The 22635-nt window shown below is 54.7% G+C and overlaps 1 protein-coding gene across 4 annotated transcripts in view; it reads left to right on the top strand.

Annotated features, from left to right (window-relative positions):
* Positions 1–22635, top strand: part of ZMIZ1 (zinc finger MIZ-type containing 1) — a 227242-nt gene that overhangs the window by 57507 nt on the left and 147100 nt on the right. For all 4 annotated transcript variants that reach the window (XM_054572487.1, XM_054572489.1, XM_054572490.1 and 1 more), the window contains exon 3: positions 6868–6963. The gene's annotated coding sequence lies outside the window, so the exon portion shown is untranslated. The remainder of the gene's footprint in view (positions 1–6867; positions 6964–22635) is intronic.

The following is a 22635-nucleotide window of genomic DNA, read 5'->3' as shown; positions in this document are numbered from 1 at the left end:
CTGAGTTCGCCACTGCCTCTCAGGAATTCTAATTCAAGCCTTTGTTTTAGAGACAAGAATGTGTAGCCTGGAGTTGGGAGTGGCTCTTCAAGGTCACATACTTGGCAATGGTGGAACTGGGGTTTGAGCAGGAAAGGGGTGGGCGGCGGCGGGGGGGCGGGGCGGTGGTGTGGAGGGGTTCGCAGGCGGTGCTGCTTCCCCTCCCCCCAGGCTGTGTGAAGCTTCCCCAGCAGTCAGGGTTGGGGGCAGAGCAGGGCAGGGCAGGGCAGGGGCCTCTGTTCTAGGGGAGATAGGCCCCTCACTCAGGAGTCCCAGCAGTGGCCCAGGCCCCCCCTTCCCTTTGCCTTCAGAGCGGTTACCCTCCCTCCCTTGCCCACAGACAAACCTCCTGTCCCTCCTAATCAGGTTAGCCTCCTGCTCCATGCTCGCTCTGCTGAGCTGTACCAGCTGCCTGTAATGGCCTGTCAACCTGGCCCTCTCCCTGGCTCTGGGGGTGGGGGAGGGGAAGCTAAGAAAAGAGCTGTGGATGGGAAGGGTGCCCCTCCGTTTAGACCTTTCCAGGCTTCCAGAATCAAGTCCAAACCCTTAGCTTGGCATCCAGGACCCATCACAGTGAGACCCTGCCTATTCCTCCAGCCGGCACACCCCAGAGGCTCTCATTCCTGCTGTCTCAGGATGCTATTTGCCACCTCCTTGCCTTTGCACATGCAAGTCCTTTTGCTACCTCCCACCTCAGAAAACTTCTGCACATCCTTCGAAACCCAACTCTTGGGCTGCGTCCTCTCAGGACTCCTGCCCGTGTCCTTCCCCTGGGTGCCCTACTGGTCTGGAACTTAACCATTAATCCCACTGTTCGCGTGCACTGTTCCTAGGCCTGGTTCCCCTTGAGTTCCTGGAGGAAAGAGTATTCTAGAAGAAAATGCCTCAGAGTGCCGCATAGTAAAGTGCCCAGTGAAGAAACAGGCCTAGCAAAGAAGAGAAGAATGGGGACCAAGGGAGAGAAAGAGAAAGACAGGAGTGCCTGGAACAGCTGCTGCCAGCCCCTCCACACCACTCCAGCCTACTTCCTGCCGGGAGGTCATTCTCAGCGACACATGCGGGGCCTGAAATAGACACGTGGGGGCCCTGGCAGTGCACTGTCATAACCCAACGCTAAGCACCCCTCACCCCATTTTTTGGCCACTAAAGCTCTCTCTCCTCCCAGGGCCCTGCCCCTGCAGCCCAGACCCCTCCCCCAGCACTGCCCAGGCCACATCCCTCTGTTCCTGCTAACTTTGTTTTATAAATAAACTATATAAATAGGCTCCTCTGATTCCTCAGAGTACGCAGCGTGTAAGGACTAGGGCACTGCTGCAGGCATAATTGTACTACCGAATCCATCATCTGACTAATTACCATTCATTTTGCATTTATTTCTGCTAATTAAAAAGAGAGAAACTCCTAACAACTTTTACGTAAATACTATATTTGTTCTATGTTAAAATGGGATGCTAATTTGCTGGTGATTAGCTGATTATCTAATTTTATAGCTGTCACACAGGATGGCCCTGTCTCCCCTCTTCACCCCCAGATGCTACCCGAGGCCCCCAATCTGGTGTTGGCGGAAAGGGTCAAGGGAGGTCCACATGGGTCATCAGAGGGTTTGTCTGAGGCTCAGGGGTCACCGGGAGCACCACACGTCACTGAGGTTTCAGGGGGCTGCAGTTGGGCTGACAGAGCTGGAAGCAACCTTTGGCTCATCCACTGTTTCTGTACAGATGTAGCAACTGAGGCTGAGTGAGGTCCAACATCCCCCCAGTAAGGCAGTGGTAGAGACAGACCCCTGACCAATGTGCCCGGGCTACCCCTCCAGTGCTCGTCCCAATGTATGGATCTGTTGTCAGGAGGAATTTGCAGGGTTATGGCTTTATCTGCAGCGAGACAAGTATCTGGACCACACTCCAGCCCAAATGAAGGAAAGAGGTAGCCTGGTCTAAGCTCTTGGAAGCAAACCAAACCCTCGAGTACCCTTCTGGGAACCTGAGCCTCCTCCCACTTTCCCCTCCAGCACAGGGCTCTCCTCCCACAGCCCCCTGAGCCCACTTACCAAGTCCCACTCCCTGAGCTTAGGCCAGCTCCCCCCAGACTGGCCTGCACCCAGTCCTGGGCATTATGCACCGTAGACTGTCAGGGCATGCGCAAGGATGTGAATTCCAGACCTTAATGCTACATATTTTCATGTGAATTGGAAAAAATATAATTAAGACATCAAACCTGCAGTTTTGCAGACGATATTGCTTTGGTTAAGTAAAATGAAAGTGATTGGTTCAAAGTGATTTAAATAATAATATGTAAATAGTTTAGATGGGACACAGGATGTGGCTTACAGTATCTAGTAACTGAAGCTGGGGACACACTTAGGGAAGGTCTGAGAACATCAGGTCAGGAGGCCAGGCTGATGAGGCCAGGGTCAGCAGCAGGAACCCGAGGGCAGGATTGGCCAGTCCCTGGCCTGGCCTGTAGGCCACCGCTGCCCCATCCCATACCAGGTCAGCAGTGCCCCTGGGTCATGCCCTTCTCTCCCCAGCCCTGCAATCAGTAGGAATTAGCCCACCACAAAGGAATCATTTGCCTTCAGAGACCATTTAAAGGGGACTCTGTTTCAGGGAAGCCAGGAAGTCAGACTGCTCCATCTCACCCGGAGGGACGAGGTGCAGATGAGTGACTTCACGGGCGCTCCCTGCTGGCCCAGCTCCCCAGACATTGGTGGTCGAGGCCCTGGCTGATCCTTTTCTCTCTTTCTTCCTGAACAGTCTGAAAACAGCCAGTTCTTGATGTAGAGGGAAAATGACTTAGGCTAGGCCAGGTGTCACCTGGGTGGCGGAGAGGTCAGAGGTCAGGGTTCCGGACCTGGCTGCAGTTTCTGGAACCTCAGTCTCCTCCTCTGTAAATTGGAGGCTGTGTGCTTTCGTTCCAAGGTTGCTGAAAGGAGTCTGAGAGCCTCGTGCAAAGCACCCCTCAGAGAAGCGCCCGGGGCAGCTGGTGGTGAACTGATAACCCGCCCAGGGCCCCCCTCAGCCACCCACCCGCCGCCACCGTGTCTGTGCGAGGTGACCCCACTGCCGCCAGAGATCTCCTGCTCATCTGCCCTTTTATCGCCCGGCACACAATCAGGGGAAGCCTGGAAGGCTGCGGGGGCTGGGCAGATGGAAAACAAAGAGAGAAAACAAAGGCACTGTTCCGAGGAGGCCAAAAGGCAGGGTGCCTCCTCCCTTTGCTGTCTGGCCAGCCTGGCCCACCAGCCCCTGGCCTTGGTCACCCCCAGGCTGCTGGTGACCTGTCCCACCCCTACAGAGACTACCCTCAGACCTCACATGGTGTCACAGTTGCTGGGTAACCCTTGACAAGTCACTTCTCCAAGCCACCCTTTTCTTATCTGTAAAATGAGAGAGTTAGACAGCATGCTGCATGACCTTCAGGAAACCCCACCCCCTACCCCCATCTGCAGTCCCTTTTGGGCTGGTCCAACCCTTCCCTAGGACAGCTCCCCAACGTCAGAAAGTCCAGTTGGTGACCCCTCCTACCCATAGAGAGGATCCCAGCATGCCCTGTGCAGCATAAGACAGCAGAAGACCATATACTATCGAGGTCTTCGTGCCAGTGTGTAAGCATTTGTGTGGAATGGAGGGATGGTTTAATCAGAACAGGGCTTACCTCCATGTCGGTCCTTGGTGCTGCTGCTGTTGGAGCCTCCGAGGGAGAGAGAACTGTCCCAGGCCCTCCAGAGCAGTAGCAGGGAGCAGCGATGGAGGGCTCCCAGCAGCACCAAAGCCAGGCTATCTGGGCTCATATCCTAGCTGTGTAACCTTGGACTGCTTTCTTAACCTTTCTGTGTCTGTATTCTCATCTGTTAAAATGGGTATAGTGCCTACCTGATAGGTTGTGTTTAGATTAAATGAGTTAATTCACAGTACTTCGGACAGTACCAGATAAAGATCCATTAATGTTAGGTACTATTCTTGTCATCAGTTTCAAAACTCTTATTGATTAGAGGCGGATATACGTGGGCACCCATGGAGCTTCAGCCTCCAAACCCCTCGCCTGCACTGCACCGGTCAAGGTGGGAGTTTGGCTGGCAACTGCAGAGGATTCTAGGTGGGAGTGCACCGGGGTACTGTGGGGTACATCTCTGTGTAAGCATTTCCGGTAACATTTTAAAGGGGCCTGGGTTGCTAAGTCTCTGGGCATTTGTTGTCATTTATTTTCTCATTCTAAATACGTGTTTGTAATTTTATGTATATTTCTAAAGAGGACCTCCAAAGTAGTGTAAGCTTCAGGCCCTGCCAACCTGGACCACCCCTTGTCTATTTCTGTTACCATTATTGCATTTCCAGGGCTGGCCCTTACCTGCCCGCTTTTCGGCCCCAGCAGGAGGGCCTAGGCCTTGGGGCTGGGGGAACCTAACTTCTCTCCCTGCAGACAGCCACATTATGTGCAGGCCTGCCTCTGAGCACCCCAGACTGCACCCCATGCCCCACGGCCTAGGCTGAGGAACCTCGAAGGAGGGCAGGCAAGGAGAATGAGACCCCAGGGAAGATCTGAAGGACACCCCAGATGTGCAGGGTTCCCCGCCCCTGCACTGTAGGCTGGAGCCCTGTCCCCACCTCCGCCCCACTACCCCAACCTGTGTGCGCCCCCGTGGGCAGTCACAAGGGGCCGTTGGGGCTGTGGGAAGCAGGTTGCCGAGTTGGAACAGTTGCCTCTGAGGCTGTCACCAGGGTGGCTGGCTGTGTGCCAAGCCCCAGGTTTTGTGCCGGGTGGAGGCCCCGGATGGCCCCTTCCCTCAGAGCTCTGGAGGTAGCTGGAACCACAGCATTTGCACCTGGAAGGGTGAGGAGTGGGCAGGGGCTTGTCGTGCTAGGACCCTCCACCTTGCATCTCAGAGAGGAGTCGAGAGAGCCTGGAGGTCCTGAGGGCTGGACACTGGGGGAGGGTCTCCTGGAAGGGGGGCCTTGTCTGGGGAGGCTCCCAGAGGAGTGGGAGCCTTGGGCCCTGGCGCCTCCACTGGCAGCAGGGCCTCTTGCCCCAGGCTCTGACAGGGACATTTATAACTCACAGCTGTGCCGTCCTGGGCCCAACTGACTGTGGTAAACCGATCTGGCTTCAGGAAGTCTCTTCCCAAGGCCACTCCCCACCCCGACCCCACACTCTCCTTCACCTCCTGATACACACATCCTGTTCTAGGCAGGAGGGGCAAGCAGCCCGGTGCTCAGCCAGGGGCCCAGCCGGGGTCTCCAACTTGTGGGCAGAGCTGGAGAAGTCAGAGAAGCTGAGTGAGGCCTGAGACTTTTGAGGTGGGGCCTCCGGGGTCACCAGGACCTACCCCTCAAGGCACACCAGCGAGACCCGGGCACGTAGAGAGCCAGAGGCCACCCGAGAGACTGCAGGAGCTGAGGACCAAGAGCTCAGATTGTGGAGCCCAGGGCTGTGTCCTGTGCTTCCAAATCTAACCAGAGGGGATAATACTTCTAGCCCCTGCAGACCAACTCCAGCCTGGCGGAGCCTAAAGTAGAGGGGCAGAGGGGGGCCAGAGGCCTCAGAGAACACTGGGGAGAGACGCCATCTTGGACCCCAGGCCTCGGCATGGCCTGCAGCCCTGAGCGGGGTCATCCCATCTGGGGACCAAATTCTTCACAAGGCCTGTGCCCATTTGCCTAGATTCTCACATCAAAGTTCAGACTGGGGAAAAGAATGGTCTCGCCCAGTGCTGGGAAGAAAGAACCATATTGAAAACCTGCAGTGCGCCATGACTCTGACCCCCTTGCCTCCTCTGGCCTTATTTGCTAACCAACCACCCCTCCCCATGACTCTCTTTCTCCTTCTGTACAAGAAGAGGGTTGATAAACAATGGTGAGTTTGCCAGAGCTCTGCCTTCGTAACTCTGGTAACCCATGAAAAGTTCTAAAATTAGTACCAGAATGAACATATAGTTTAGTTTCCTTAGTTAAATTTTTATTAAGGTAGATTAGAAATATATAACTAGCATATCAAACCAATTATTTCACAGACATGACTGCTTTGCACAAGGCCAGATTTATTAGAACAAAAAAAAAGCGAATTGACATAAAGATAAATGTTGTCATCGTGCAAATAGGACTCAGTTAGGACTCAGCCAGGGCCAAGAGTTATGAAGGACACAGGAGAGGCCTGAAGTTTGTGGAAAACAAAATAAATAACAACTGGGACTCTTCTTGGTTTTAAACTCTGTTTCTGGGCCTCCTCTGTCCATTGTCAGCAAAACGTCTAGCCCTACGTGCAGGAGGAGACGAGGGGCGAAGAGGGAATGCAGGCTGGTTTTGCTGAAGAGGTGCACACACATAAAATGGCTCCAAGTGTTGGTCAGAGGTCTGGTGAGCAATTCATAATGAGGAAAGAATTCAGGCAGGGGTCAAAGAGTGGCTTTGGAAGTGGCTGCCGGCCGTGTGAGATAATTCCCAGGAGCCAGGCACGGCCCTGAGAGGACACGGCAGGGGCTCATAGGCCCTGCTAAAAATACCCGGACAGCTTCTCTCTGTACCCCTGCCCGGGGGCTGCACAGGAAGTCCATGGCTTTCTGCTCTTCTCACCAGCAAGAAAAAGACAACACAAAGACCCTGAACCCCAGAAGAAACAAAACTTAGATATATATAAAACATTTTTAAGACTCCTACTGGGAGGAGTTGGATTGCTCGTTGGAGTGCTGCAAGCTGTGATAAATCAGGCATCCCGGGGAGTGCTTAAGTGGCCCGAGAGGCCAGCAAGATCAGCCAGTGGTGGGGGACAGAGCTGGGGGACAGAGCACTGCTCTCTGGATCCCTGGCCGCTCACACGTGTCTGTCTCTCTCCCAGTGTACCAGGACGAGGAGGACGCCGTTGGCGTCAGACCAATGCTGTGAGGGTGTGAGAAGAGCCGTGGTCTGTCTGTCAGCTGCCAGGCCTAGAAAGGTAACACCAAACCCCCGATGCCCTGATGCCCAGACCACACTGCCATCTTCACCTGGGACCTGGCCAGGGGCAAGGGTGTCAGCCTTTCCTCCAAGCCCCTCCTGACCCAGGCTGCAGGGCTTCTCTGTAACTCCATGAGTGTGTCCCGCACAAAGTGCTTCTGGGCTTTGGTTTGTCCATCTCGAAAATGCATCCCCCAATTCTCGAAGATTCTGTGAATCTGTGTGGCCTGACTCTTATTTGGAGTTAGGCCATATTAGCAGCCTGGTCCAGGTTGAACTCTGGGGGCACAGCCAGGGATCCTCGCCCTTGTGGGTGGAGCAGTAAGGCCGCCAGGTCAGCAGGGCCAGCCAGGGCTTGGGAAGAGAGGATTTTTCTAAGGCAGACTTGGCTGGAGAGGTATCTCACTGGAGATGTGGCTGAGGCAGTATTTGAAACTCCAAAGTGATTTCCCTGGCAGCTCTGCGTAAGTATTATCTATATTTTTAGATCACAAGGCCAAGCTCAGGGAAGGTAATACACTTGCCAGGGGTCCACAGCAAGCTCTGGCCATGTTAGAGCAGCTCGACTGTCTCCCATTTGCCTTATCAGCTTCTGCACTTCCACTACACTGCACTGGTCTGGCCCATCCTCCAGCTATTGATCCCAAGCAACCACTGGTCTTTATTTTGTGCCTGTGGTGGACCTGTCCATCCATCCATCATTTATCCACTTGCCTGCCTATCTAGCCATCTGTCCAATCCTCCCATCCAATCATTCTTCCATTTACTCACTCATTCATCCATCTACTCATCTACCTATCCACCCACTCTTCTAACCATCCATTTACTCAAGAATTCACACATCAGACACTCAGTGCTCTTAACATCAGGCTAGGCCTGCACTAAGTGCTGGGTTTTAAAGAGAGATCAGACCCAGCCCTGTCCTGGAAAGGTGCAATCTGCGATGGAGGGAGACACATGATCCCCGAGCCAGGCCCAGCTCCATGAGTTCAGAGCTCAAGGCTTGCATAGTGTCTGTGCCTGCACAGAGGAGCGGCCATGTGCTGGCTTGCAGGCAGGCATTCAGGGAAGGCTTCCCAGGGGAAGTGGCACTGTTCATTTATTCACGCCCCAAATGTTTACTGAGAAGGTCTCCCTGCTGGGAACTGCGTGATGTTTGGCGACACAGCAGGGAATAAAACGGACAAAATTCCCTTTCCTCATGGCGCTTCCATTCTCATGAGGAGACATAGACAATAAATACCCCAAACATCATATATAATATGTCAGATGATGCTAAATTTTAAGAAAGGAAGTTAGGCAAGTAAAGTAACAGTGTGGAGATGAAGTGTTCTTTGACAAAGGATGGTCAAGGAAGGCCTCTGACAAGGTGACATTTGAACAGAGACCTGAATGCAAGGAGGAAAGGAGCTGGAGTGCACTCGGGGTGTTCAAGCATGTAGCAGAGAAGTGGTGTGTGGCTGGATCGAAGTGAGGTAGGAGGAGAAGGCAGAGAGATCCCGGGGGACCCACTCATGTAGAGTGGAGCCCGGAGATAGCTTGAAAGCTATGGACCACACCCAGGTAGGGTTGGTGGTGACTAGGGGTAGTAGGGGGAGAGATGGGAATCCATCAGAGTCTGAATATATTTTAAAGACCTTGCAAACAAGCTTGTGGGATGATTAGAGGTAGATGATGAGAGAAGAGTAGGAGAGTGGAGGGTGGTTCTTGGGTTTGAGATAGCAGCCACTGGTAGAACAGAGGTGGCCATTTACTCAGCCAGGGATGACAGCAGGGGAGGGCTGAAGGAAGCCAAGGAGCTGCATTTAGACAAGTTAAATTTGAGATGGCTTTGAGACTTCCAAGTGGAAAGGTTGAGTCGGCTGCTGGATAGATGAGTCTGGGAGGCAGAGTACGTCCCGACTAGAGATATATATGTGGTAGCTGTCATGTATAGATGGTTTAGCAAGCCATGAGGTCGCCTAGGGAGGGAGTGGAGATGGAGCAGATCATAGCCTCAGTCTGAGTCGCCAGCATCCAGCCTCTGGAGGGAGGGAACGTAGGGTGGGGGCAGTAAGCAGATAGAAAGGGGCGGCCAGGGAGGGAGGAAGGGAGCTGAGACAGCGGACTTTTCATAGATCAGGAGGATTTTGCTGGCAAAGAGAGGAGAGAACATGTCAGGTAGAGGGAACAGTACTAACAGAGGCTCAAAGGCCTCAGTAAAAGAGCCATGCGTGGAAAGAGGTGGTAGAAAGGGAGAAGGGACCAGACCAGCTTCCCCTGCCACACCTGGCCACACAGAGGCAAGGCCCATGGGTGTCTGGCTGAGCTGTGGGTTTTCCCAGGCCCAGGATCATCCCTGTCACCTGTGCAGGCCCTCCTTGGGCTAAACTGATTGAACCTCTTGCCCTGATGTCTACATCAGGACAAGCCCCAGGATCAGAAGCTTTGCCTGCCTCTCCTGACCTCCTACCCCCCCTCTGGAGCTAGTGGGTCCCTGAGACCTTCCCCACGGGGCTCCAGGGGGTAGCTGCCTGCAGGGGGGAGAGCACCCAATACCTTCCTATTGAATCTCTAAGCACTGCCTGGATCCTTTATCCTAAAGAAATTGTAGAAACTTCCTGGACTATGAGTGTGTGTCAGAGCTGCCTCTAGCACCCACCAGTTAGAGCAGCCGAGCTCATTGCCTTTGGTGGGCAAGTGTGTGTGTGTTTGGGGGAGTTGGGGGGCAGGTAGTTGTCCACCTTTGTGTGTTTGTGGTTTTTCGCATATAGCATTCGACTCTCAGTGGAGAGAATGGCCATGACTCAGTCAGGGGAGGCTGCAGAGAGGAGCCGTTCTCCCTGAATGAGCCTTGAGGATGGGCAGGTGTTCAATGCGGTGCTCCAAGTGGGATGGGAGGTGGGAGGAGAGCATGCAGACCGCCAGGGGCTTCCAGGCACAGTCCAGCCCCACTGCCCAAGCAGCCCAGTGGGGCTGGGATATGGCGAGGGCTTGGGAGACTTCTCCACATTGAGAATAGCATGGAGCCCAACACGGATTTTGTGCTCCCCGCCCCCGCCCAGTCCCTCAAGGATATGTGCCTCTGACTGCTTCGGGGACTCAGGGATCCATGGGAGGCCACTCCGATGATGCATGGCTCCATCGGGCTGCTGTGGGTAATCTAATTAGTGTGCCAGGCGGATAAGACAAGTAATCCTGTGCCTTAGACTCACTTTTCTTTAAGCCTGTCCCCACCCAATCTCTTCCTAAATCCTCCCACTGCCTGGGTGATGTTGGGCAGGAGTGGACTTATCCCCCCTGAACAGAGGGGTAAATCAGGGCCAGAGAGGAAGAAGCTTGCGTGATGCCACATCTATTAAGTGGCAGAGTAGAGCTGTGAACCAGGTCCGTCCAAATCCCAAGCACTCTTACTGCTCTCCCCCACCATCTTCCTGGCACCTCTGCAGTATCCACACTTGCAGGCACCTTCATGTAAACCACCTCTCCTGGCTTCCTCATTTTGTAGGTGAGGAAACGGAGGGCCAGAGAGGGTAAAATACTTGTCCATGGCCACACAGCCAGTCAAGGGCAGAACCTATACCAGAATCTGATCTGGCTTACTGTGTCCACCCACTGCCCCCCCCCCCCCCACCATTAGCAGGCAGAGGGATCCTGTCCTGGACCCTGCCCACTTCCTCTTGGAGCACCCACTGCCTTCTGTTCTCTCCTGGACTTTGGCATTCGCTCAGGTTGAAGGCACCAAGTTCCTCATCAGAAGGCTCCATTGTGCCTATTGTTTAAATATAGATTACTAATGAAATGGCTTTTCATTGCCTTCCCAGTGAATAGTTTCCGTGTAAAGTTAATTTGCAGTGTTATGTAAATTCTGTTTAACTTCAATCAAGTTTCTAATTATGTTTTTACCACAGTAATTCCCATTTGATTTGTCATCTCCTGTTAGGTATTTAATGTTCAGTGGGCGGGTGTGCTTCTGTCTCTCTGTCTCTTTCTCTCTCTGTCTCTCTGTCTCTCTCTCTCTCTCTCTCTCTGTTTTCCAAGGCCCTCTCCATCCCTGATATCACTCTGCCTGTCTGTCTTTCTCCTTCGATCCTGCTTCCTTCATCCCCGGCCCCCTCCTATTGATCATTACTCCTCTCCTCCCTTCCCTTCTTTCCCTCACTCAGCCTCTCCTTCTTCCCCTTCTGTTTGCCTCTGCTCTCTCTGGCTTTGTTTCTACCCTCCCTCCTTCTTTCCTGCCCTCTTTCCCAGTGTCATCTCCCATCTTTCTGCTCTATTTCTCCATCATGCCTTCTCTCTTGTTCTTCTGTTTCTGTTTTTTCTGTCTCCTCACCCTCTCCCACCCCACCCTAGCTTGCTCTCCCGCTTTGTTTGTACCCTATGTTCTCCCCTTCCCCACATTTTCTTCTTCCTAATTTCTCCACCTCTTCCTCTTCCACCCTAGTGCCTTTCACAGGAACCATGTGCAGGGGCTGCTCCATGTGCATGGGATGCATGGGACAGAAGGAGGATGAGAGGTGGGGCGGCTGGGTGTGCGTCCCTGGAGAACCAGGGCCCAGCCCTTGGGAACCTGGCCAAGGGCTCTGTAAAGGACGGGCCTGTACCGGTGCCTGCCTCTGGTATGCTGGGAACTGGCTAAGAACATGGACGAGGTGGACTCTGGGTGCAGATCCTGATCCACCTCTTACTGACCTTGTGGCCCTCAGGTTGCTGGTCTCTGATCTGTGAAATGGGGTGATGACATTAACTATCTCATAGGGTTGTGGTAAGAATTTAATGAGATAACGGAAGAAGAAGGGCTTAGCAGAGGCCTGGCCGGAATCGGCTTTTGTTTGAGAGCTCCCAGCCATGCCCCTCATTTCTTTGTAGACTGCCCGAGGTGCCTCTGCAGTGAGTTGCTGTGCTGCTAGTGTCCTAGGGGTCAGGCCTGAAGCCAGGGCAGGATGGAAGCCAGCTCAGACCCCCACAGAACTGGTGGCAGTGGTCCCCTGGAATCAGGTCTCAGCCCTGCCTATCAAGAGATATGGATTCCTTCTTCCTTAGTGGGCCAGTCTCGGTCAGGGCGGCAATGACAGGCCTGCCATTCTGTGAGAGTATCTGAGGCATAGATCGTCCCCCACCCCCAAAGCTAGAAGAGCCCTCAAGACCCTGGCCCACAGACCTGTCAAACAACAGGCCAAAGGCAAACCTGTCCCTGCCAACTTGGACTAAGCCCCTTTCCCTACCCTTTCTCATCCCCTGGATGCCCCCAGGGCTGGGCCGTGGAGTCTAGCTGAGAAACCGTTACTCCGGGTACAAAGCCTTGACAGGTCTGTCTCTGTTTCACGCGGAGACAAAGCCTCAGCTCCCCTCCTGCCCTACATCCAAGCTCTGGGCTCTGGGGTTCTCCCTGCCGTCAGAGCTGCTGGGCTGCCACAGTTCCCAGCAGGCATTTGCCCTCTGGGTGGGGAGGGCGGAAGGAAAGCACCAGACAGAGGGCCAGGAGGTGTGTGCTCCTCCCCCTGCTCCCCTCTTCTCCCCACCTCCCCTCGATTCCCCCTCAGCGTGTCCCTGGCACATCCAGGAAGCAGAAAACAAGTGTTTGGAGAAGGCATTCTTTTGGGTGAGGAAAGGCAGGCCGGTCACTTGTCCTTCAGAGACATGAAACCTGAGCTGGCCTAGTCCCTGCCCTTCTGGGCCACATGACCACCTGACCTGCAGCAAGTAGCCGTGTGTGTGTGTGTGTGTGTGTGTGTGTGTGTGTGTGTGTGTGTGTGTGTGTCCCTGGTCTAGGAAACCGTAGCCAGTCACGTGGCCACTTTCCCTGTTTGTTTTAAGTAAGCAGTTCAGGCTGGCTGCAGCCAGGCAGCAAAGACATGGAGCCAGGGGAGAGGGCCACACTGGTGTGGGCGGCGGACATAAAGATCCCCAGGACAGAGGGCAGCCCTGAGCCAGGTCCTGCAGTTCTTGGGCCTCCAGATTTGGTGTGAGGAGGCCTGGCCTGGGAATGGCCCTGCTCTGATCCCCTGCCCTCCCTGTACCTCCCCCACCTCCATCTGTTGAGAAAAGGTATTAGACTTGCTGACTACAGAGAAATCTCCCAGCCCTAAAACAGAGAGGGCAGGCATTCTCTGTCCAGGAGGAGCTCGAAGAGGCTGAGCCCTGGCCTGAGTGAGGGGCACACGGACATGGTCACTGTCTCTCATGTTCCCTAGAGTGGCTGCTGAGCCTGGCCCCTCAATGGGAGAGCCCAAGTCAGGCCTTCCCATGTGCATCCAGCAAGCCCCTGGTTAATTCAACAGATTCAGCATCTACTGTGTGCCAGGACCTGAGCTGGGCAGGAGAATAGGGTTGTCAGAACACAGTTCTTCCAGAACTTCTGTGAAAACCCCATACCTGTGACATACTTTCCTCCTATTGGATGGGCATGACCATTTTCACAGAGCAAAGATGGTAATAAAGCATTCCAGGAGGGTGAAACCCCAGAGCTGGACAGGGGACAACAGGCGAGGGTGAGTGTATTGTAGACTGAGCAGCTAGGGATAGGGTCCCCTTCCTCCAGAGAGGTGAGAGCTGTAGCCAGGCTTCCAAAGCAGATATGGGCAGAGTACAGAGATATCGGGGGGGGGGGGGGGGGGGGGCTTCTTCAAACCCACCTGGACAACAGAACCTCAGGAGAAATGGTAGGGCCTCCTTTCGCCTTCCTCCAGGTTTCCTTGGCCTGTATGGGATGGCTTTGCTATAGAGGGCACCGTGCCCCTGGGGCCTGGAGGAGGAGGATGGCTGTAGTGTCCTTTGGGGGCCATGCCTCTGAGAGCCCATCTGTATCCATGTGTCTGTTGGTCCCTTCCCTTCACACTTCTTCCCTTTTCCCTTCTTTGATAAACATTTCCTGGCAGCCAAGTCTGTGCCAAGCCTGTCCTCAGTAAAAGACACATCCCTGGCCCTGGAGATGCTCACTGCCAAGCCGACATCAAGCAACACCTCCAGGTGGACTGAGGGTCCAGGCTAAGGTGAGGCCTGGAGAGGGCAGCCATTGGGTGGAGATCAGGGTTCAGCAGACCCCGCAGGCTGCCCTGGGTTCTTGGGAAGCTTAGGCATACTTTTCCCCCAGATAGGCTGGTGTCTGAGCACACCAGGTACCCAGGATGAGGGGCACAGAGAGCTGGCATCAGGGCCACACAGAGCAGTGAAAGACCTTGTCTCCCTTGTGATGGAATTTGAGTGTTCAGCCTGGAAGGGCCCTATGAGCTCATGAGCTCTAGGCTGTGACAGCTGGGAAACTCCTATATAGGAAAGGGATGGAGATGGCGTGGCCAGTCATTGAGCTGGTAACGTAGGCCAGTCATCCTGTGACCCAAAACTAAATGTGGATTCTGGCCCTGGTGACTATACAGCTACTAAATGAGAGTCCCAGAATGCCACCTAGGCTTCTGTGTCCTGACCTTGGCTTGCATGTCCCCAGGGTCAAGAGACTCAATACTACACACAGCTGTCTCAGGAACTCTTGTTGGTAACAGAGGGCAGCCCAGGAGGGCTGAAGTCTGGCTTCTGTCTTCTACTCTGCTCACTGCAGGCCCACAGACCTTAGGTGTTTAGCCTCCTTGACCCCATCCCTCTCAAGATTTACTCCCTCCAGGCAGAGCATCAAGCTGAGTCCACAGTCCATTAGGACCTGTTTATGGAGTAGTATGGACAGGTGTGTCCTGTGTGGGCCCACCTTCCCAGCACGGCCCCCCAGAGACTGCTCTGACCTTGGCTGATGGCCTTCATGGAGGTCCTTGAGCTGCCGATGGTACAGGCAGGAGACCTAGATCCCAGCGCTGTCTCTGTCCCTGGGGTGACCTCAGGCAAGGCCAGCCCATTCAGCCCCAAACCACCTCCCTCCCATCTGTACTCCTCCCCAAAACTGAGCTATGAGAAGCTTTTGTCCATGGTGGGTGCGCTGGAGGCTGGAAGGGTCCTCCTCTCCCTGGCCTGTTGGTTTCTCAGGCACCTGTTTGCAGAGCAGCCTTCAGAGAGACCTGAGCTGTCACAGCCTCCTATAGCCTGCGCCCTAGAAAACCAGGAGGGGTGGGAGTGGGGATTCGGGGCCTCTTTTCAAACCTCTCCCCCTTCTGTGCCAGGCCACCAACCTCTCCACTCCCAGCATATCTTCACTGGTAGGCAGGTGAGCCCCCAGCTACTGAGGCACAGAGGATGGGTCAGGTTCACCTGGAGAACATGGGGGGCCCCACAGCACCCTGGGTTGAGCTTCCATCTTACCCAGACTCCTGGCACTTTAAGGGGTCTTAAAGTGCCATGCAAAGCTGGGGTGGGGTGAAGGGGTCTTGCTCTGAGTGCTTGATATCACCTTATCCCTAGTGTGGGGGCTGTGCTGTCCAGCTAGGGTGTCATATCTCTGCATGAGGTGCCAAGCGGCCACTAATCTTTGACCACTAGCGAGTTGTGTCTTGAAGGCCTGAAATTTGTTCCACTTCAGTTTCTCTGCTTGTCCTAGTCCCTTTGGCATGGCTCAGAAATGATACTGCCCCTCTGCCCAGAGTTGGGGAGGCAGTGATCCAGTTGCTCATGGAGGGTGAGGGGCTGATCCCTGCGCAGCCATGTCTGAGGTTGTGAGCCCCTAGGAGAAAATCCCAGTGGTACTTCTATCGAGGCCTCTGCTGGAAAACAAAGAGCTGGAGGTCTAGAGGTCAAAGGCCAAAGGCCACCGAGCAGGCCAGGGCAGCCTGCCCACTCCTGCTCCAGAAAACTTTTGCACTTTTGAGGAGAACTCCACAGGGCCCTCCCTATCTCCTGGGCTGGGTGGAGCCTGTGCGACAGGAAGCCAGGGCGGGCCTGGAGGATGGGACTCAGGGTGGCCTGGGTCCCAGCCAGGGATGAGGTGAAACCCAATGCTGGCCTGGCCCCAGGGCCACAGCCACACAGGTCACTCGGCCTCAGTGAGTGGCCACCACCCCCACAACAGGAAACCCTGCCCAGGCACCCCCCTCGTCCCACCCCATGTCCCTAAGGGTGGCGCTTCTACTATTTCCCATGGGAGCTGCTGCCAGGAATCATGCCCTCTTGAGAGAGGAAGCTGGACCTCAGCTCTGGGCTGCCCTGCCTCTGACCTGTTCTGACCCCCTCCTGTAGGTGGAAGCTCTGGACCCACACCCATCCCTCACCCACACATGCTGGTGACTTATCTTCTCCCAGACAGCCACCTTTACAGGTCTGGAAAGAGAAACCTCATAGTGGGGCTAGACCTGGGAGACCAGAGACTGGGGATTTTGGTCTAGGATCCACCACCAGCTTGCTGGTCCCTTGGGCAACTCACTCATCCACTCTGGGCCTCTCCTGAAAAAAGAAAGGGGAGAAGAAGAAGCTCTACCCAGCTGTGGAGCATCCCCTGGGAAAAAGGGTTTAGGAGTAGATGAATTTTTTACCCTATAAAGACAACCAGATTTAGAAGTAACTGCCCAGACTCCTGTCACATATCCCAGAGATGTTTGTCTCCAGCCCAGCCAAAGGCACTTTGTCTGTGAAGACCCCGAAGCAGGAAGAGAGACATGGGTGGCTGCTGGTGTCCCCCTGGGGGATGGGATGATGCTGGCGTGGCCCCTCTCTGGGTCATCCCATCTCCAACAACATAGGAGCAAAGCTGGATATCTCTGCCCAGGAAGGAGCCCTCCCGCTTCCCCCCTTCCTCCATCCAGGAGCTGGGACGTGGAGCATTGTAGATCTGCTCTGATTAGGCATGTGGGCCAGGTTAGCAGCCCCGTGGGCTGGAAGCTGGGAGGGGACAATGCTGAGGGGCAGGCTGTGCAGCCACCCTCGAATCCTCCTCCTCCCTCCCAGCAGGTGCTCTGAGGCCTTGCATTTTCCTTTAGTTGGGGCATTGAGCGCCACCCTTAGGGACATGGGGTGGGGTACAGGGAGGAACAAGGTAATAATACTTAATCCAACGAACGCTTCTATTGCACCCTGTGGAGGTGCTGCTCTAATACTTTATCTACCGAAGTTCATGGTCATCATCGCAGCAACTCCAAGAGATCACTACTCCTGTTGTCCCCCTTTTCAGAGGAGAAAACTGAGGCACAGAGAGGTGAATCAATCTGCCCAAGGTGGTTTCACTGGGTTTTGCACTGACCGTCTGGCCCCAGAGTCAGTGCTCTTGGCCTCCACACTGCACTGCTTCTCTGATTCAGGACACCTCCCCTAGCTGGGCAGTCCCCAGCCCAAACCCAGCTTCGTATCAGCTGGGGCTGAAGCCCAAGGTGTCAACAGCTTACCAAAAGGGGCCAAAGGGAAAGTCGGAACACCAAGATGAGTACCCCCAAGATGCCGTGACATTGGGTGGTTAACACAGACTCAGCGCCACCCTAAGCTCGTGGACCAGCTGAAAACTTAAGGGCAACAGGAGAGACCATAGTTCCCAGCAGTCCAAACTCCTCCCTGTGGATGGTGACAGCTCAGCCTCCAGGGCCATGGACATATCACCCCTCTGAGCTTCAGCATCTACATCTGTCATATGGGCCTTTCATAGCCAGTGACATAAGGCCCTGTGAGGAGTCTCTGAGATCCTGGGAACAGTGTCTGAACCCCTGCGGCCCTCAGTGGATGTTAACTGCCTCCCCCTGTGTCAGCCACAGGGACAGAGGCATGCCAGTCAGCAAGGTTAATGTGGGCAGGCATACGGGGGTTGAGGCCCAGACATGGGAGGGAAAGATCATAGGGTGGAGTCAGGCTGGAGCCTTGAATGAGAGGCTGAAGGGTTAGAACTGGACCTCATAGACGCTGGGAGCCATTGAATATTCTTGCACAGAGGAGTAATACTTTCTCAGGGAGAGGAACTTGGAAACAGGGCAGAGGACAGCCTGGTATGCTCATCCTGGTGTGGGGCTCAGGTGGTATCAGTAGGCCTCAGTTTTCCTCCTGTAGATTGGTGGTCCACAGGGTGGACAGCTAGCCCGGGCTGAGAGTGTGCAGGCACCGCAGGGCGGGGCAGGGGTCAGCACTGATGTGGCTGCCTCTGCATGTCCTGGAGTCGTCCCCCTCCCCCCAGCCCCTGGCTCAGGGTTGTCTGGGTTTCCCACACAGCCCTGGGTGGGGCCCCACTGCTTTTTCCTCCCTCTGTGGCTTTCTGGTTCTAAATGGGAGGTGACTCTGGTGGCTGCAGTGGGCTGTGGGGTGTGAGCCAGGGTGGGGATATTGGTGGTGGGTGGAGTCACAGGATGGGTGGCCATGAGTCAGGAATTGCTGGGCCTGTGTGTCATCGGGCTGCGTGCTGTTCTGGCTTCCCTGCGCCTGTCTGCCTCAGTTCTTCTGCCCACATCTGTGCCTGTGGGCTGCTGGGCTGGGTGACAGTACCATTTCCAAGAGCTTTAAGCCCACGACAGACAAGTCAGGGGACCAGACTTTAGGTCTCAGCCCCCACCACCAAACATGCAGGGAGACCTTGAGCATGTCCCCTCCCTGTCTGAACCACAGCTTCCTCATTGAAGAATGAGGATGGGCTGGCCAGGAGCTCTCAGCCCCTGCTGCACGTGGGAGCCAGGGCAGCTTTGAAAAGGACCCACCCAGACCAGTTAAGTCAGACCCCTGGGGACAGGGCCTGCAGCCCTGTGGGAAACCTCAAGTCTGGTTGGCCCCTGAAGGGCTGTTCTCCAGGAGCCCCGCTGTGTGCCAGCAAGTGGATTCTGGAGCCCAGGGTCTCTACTCAGTCCAGCTCTGCCACTTTCTGACACTGGGCAAGGGACTTCATGTCTCTGAGCCTCTGTTTTTCTCATCTGTAAAATGGGGAAACATTGTTACTTTATGGAACTGCTATGGAGACTAAATGGGTTAATTATATAAATAGTGTTTGTCAGAGCTGGGCCTAGTACAGGCCTGGTAAGCCCTGTGCAAGTGTTAGCTGCTGTGTTCTCTGATCTAAATTTGTTTTCAGACCATACCTCTCATCACTGCCCATTCGTTCATCCAGCAAACGTTCTGGGGGTTCATATCTGCAAGCCTTGTGCTGGGCACTGCGGGCAACAGGGAGCTATATCCATCAGGGGCTGTCCTCGGGGGGAGAGCTGGCTTTCCTACAAACAGGAAGAGCTCCTATGGCCTGGCCCCTCCAGGGCACTTGCCCCAGTCAGACCTTCTTCCTCCCCATTGCACCATTGGCTGAACTGAGGTGGGGGCGGCGGGGGGACACAGGGACCTTGCTAAGGCCACATAGCTTGCAAGCAGCAGAACCAGGATTTCATTCAGGCCTGGATGACATTAGTGCCGTGTTCAGACCCACCACCTCCCGCCAGCGAGAACAGTACTTTCCTTTGTCCAGCGTTTGTAAATCTGGGCCTTGGCCATCACTGCAGACTGGCCTGGCCCACTGTGGCAGAATCCCAGAGGGATGCCTGTTTGGAGAGGGTGACCGCCAGGGGACTGGCCACTGGCCCAGGAATGGGGTCATTGGGAACACTTGGTGCTCGGCAGTTTGCATGTGCCACTGGGAGTGCCTGTGCCCTTCAGCCTCTTGATCGTCCCGCCTGCCTCCTTGCGTGGAGAGAGCACAGGGCCTGGAGTCCAGGCTGCCCCATGGAGCTGACAGCCGGAGGTGCTGCCCAGCCCTGGACCAGTCATTGGTGTGATGTCAGCTCCGCCAGTTCTCCAGCCAGATGAGAACTGTAGCCCCAGATGAGGAAACAGACCTGGAGGGACAAGTGACTTGAGCTTATCCTGGCCTTGGGCCTGTCCCTGTCCTTCTCCAGACTTATGTCCCCTCCTCTGTAAGGTGTCAGGTTTGGACCCAGGACCTTCAAGGACTCCATGAGAGCCTCTGCTAGGCCCCGTTAATGCTGCAGGGGATTTTGGATTGGAGATGTCCCAAGGGTGTTTGGGCAGCACAGGGCCAGGTGCCAGGTGCCAGACCACCACGAGTAGGACAGAGGTAAGAGACAAAGCCCCTAACACGGGGCCATTGGCAGAAAATTCAGTTTTGATCACTCTCATTGGGAGTGGTAAATGCCCAGGCGGGTGCTAGAGGCCTTGGTTTGGCCAGGTCCCGCCGGGTGCTCTGCTGAGCAAGCCCCTGGCCCCACGTACGGGATAAGGCCATGAGGCCTGATGGGTGGGCGTGGAAGGGATCACCTGGCACAGAGCTTGTACCTAGAGGGTGCTCAGTGCCTTAGCCTTTCTGTGGGAAGGGGTTGGGGGCCCTCTTCTGGGAGCAGTTGGCCCTCATGAAGCCCATCTCTGAGAAGCAGATCCACTGAGTGTGCTCCTGAGTTGGCTCCAGAAGGGGCCTGGCGCCAGGATTAATCTTTCCAGAGTCCTGGGCCTTTCTCCGTATTTGTGATAAGGGGTCCAGTGCCTGTCCCCCAGGCAAACCCCAAGTCTGCACTTGGCACCAAACCTGAGCCAGTGATAATCATGGTAGTCCTTATTTACTGAGCATTTCCTGTGCAAGTGTAATATGGGAATAATGCTGTTAAGTCCTTACAATTCTGGAGAGAAGGGACTCTTGCCACCCCCATTTTATAGATGAGGAGACTGAGGCCCAGAGAGACTTAAGTTTATTGCCCAGCATTACATACCTCAGTAAGTGACAGAGCTGAGGCTCCAACTCTGGTATATAAGATTCTAAAACCACACGCACCATCATTCCATGTGTGCCCTCGCCCTTGATTAGAGGAGAAATTGTTAATTTGATGACTTGGAGAGAGGGGAGACCCTTTTCTCTTCTTCATGTGAGTGGCCCACAAGCCTGAGCCAAAGTCCTCTGGTTAGGAGGTATTGACTAGGGTAGTCAGGGAAGGCTTCCAGGAAGAGGTAAGCCTCCTGCCCCAACTCCCTATCCTAGGTGGGAATGTGATGCAGACTTACAGCAAAGGAGATCCAGTCCCCAACTGGGGACTGAGTTCAAATCCTGCTGCCACTACTTACTGCCCTTCCTCTCTCTGGTCTCATTTGCCCCTTTGCACAAGCCCAATACCAAGGGGCTGAGTTGGCTTGGTGGGGGCAAGGCACACAAGTGTGCACCGTAAGCCAGAGCACCTGAGAGGCAGGATGGGTGGGCACCATTCCTTGGGTTTGGGTAATGCCTGATGAGTGAACAAGGACTTCTGGGCCTGACAGGGTCTTTAGAGCAAGTGTCACTCCAACATGGCCTTGAAAACACAGCAAATCATGATTGGGCGTGGGGTGAAGCCTTGGAGGAACCCCAGGGATGTGTCTGCATGTGCCCCTGCCCCGTGAATGCACCTGTCTCCTGCTCATGGATGCCGCATATAATTCTTTTTTCAGCCCAAAGCTTTTCTCCTGCCAAGCCTCTGGGCCTTTGCCCAGGAGGGGTGACTTCCTGCGTAAGAGACTCTGCCCAACAGGGTGATGCCCCTGACCCCCATTTTGCTGCCAGGCTAAGCTGGCACACCCCCCAGCACTCTGTCCTAGGATTACCCACCTGTATACAGGCTGGGCAAATGTGCAGGCTGGCCTTTGGCCCTGTCTTCCTTTTCCCCACCTACCCATCCCCAACTTCTTTCTTCTCCGTCTTTCCCTCTGGCAGATAGTAGGCACTATCATTATTTGTTGAAAGAAGGAAATGGATGGATGGATGGATGGATGGATGGATGGATGGATGGAATGAACAAATGAAGGAATGATCCCCTAGAAATTAGTTTATAGCCCCTGTTTTCAACATGAGGAAACAAAGTCTCAGAAATGTTAAGTGGGTAGAGAGGACAATTCTGGGAGTCCCTACCTTTCTCCAACACCCACTCTCTGGGCTCCCACTGGTGCCAGGGTATGGTCCTGATCTGCACTGGCCTTCTTCCATCCACTGGAGCTTTTTCCACCTAGAGGCATCCCTGAGGGACCAGCAGCAGACTTTCCAGGCCCACACTTCAGCCTGCCATTCCATGTGTCCCTAGCAGGTCAGCCAAACCCTGCAAACCTGCCTTTCTGAGGATTCCAGAGGAGAGAGGCAGGTGGAAAACCCAGGGGCATGGAGCAGGGGGCTGGGCCCTGACACGCTAGGCTTCCTTGGGCCTGGGAGTGGGCAAGCTGTCAGAGCAGAGAAGGAGAAGACAGGCAGGGTTATTGAACCAAGGGCACCTCATGATTCTCATGCAGCCCTGCCCAGGAGGGCCCCTCAACCCCAAACAACCAACTCACTGGGTCTGTTTTCTTATCTGTTCCTTGAGGCCAACTGCAGCTACTGTTCTTTGGTGGAAGGACTCAGGATTTCAGCCCTCCCCTGAGCATTCAGCGTTACCCAGGCCCCTGAGCTCAACTCCACTGCGCCTGGAGTGAGTACGACAAGGGTCTCTCAGCTGGAGAGATAACCAGACACTCAGTTTTGATTATGCAAGGAGAATGAAAGAAACACCATCAAATGTTCCGAAAGTTCAGAAAAGGGAAAAATCACTTGGCATGGAAGGCTGCCTGGAGGGAGAGGTCCTTTGGACCTGATGAGTACCACAACTTCTGCTAGTGCATTTTGGGGTGAGGCAGTGCATGTTCTACCACTTCCAGCCCCATGACCTCTGGTCTTTGCTGGGCAGTTTCTTCATCTGCAAAATAGACTTTAGAGCTCCCTGACAACAGGGTTGTGCTGAGGGTGGAGTGAGGCAATGAGAGCTGCTGGGGTTGCAGAGGAAGAGCCCTGGCGAGTGGGAGAATTGCCGAGTGTGTGGCAGGCTGAGTGGCTCACTCCGTGGGCCCAGGGGTTGTGTGTATGTGA

The sequence above is a fragment of the Pteronotus mesoamericanus genome, unplaced genomic scaffold, assembly GCF_021234165.1.
Source record: "Pteronotus mesoamericanus isolate MK-2021 breed Mesoamerican mustached bat unplaced genomic scaffold, CSHL_Meso_final contig_24, whole genome shotgun sequence".
Classification (NCBI taxonomy): Eukaryota; Metazoa; Chordata; class Mammalia; order Chiroptera; family Mormoopidae; genus Pteronotus; species Pteronotus mesoamericanus.
The sequence above is the reverse complement of the archived record's forward strand: the minus strand, read 5'-3'. Positions and strand labels throughout refer to the sequence as shown.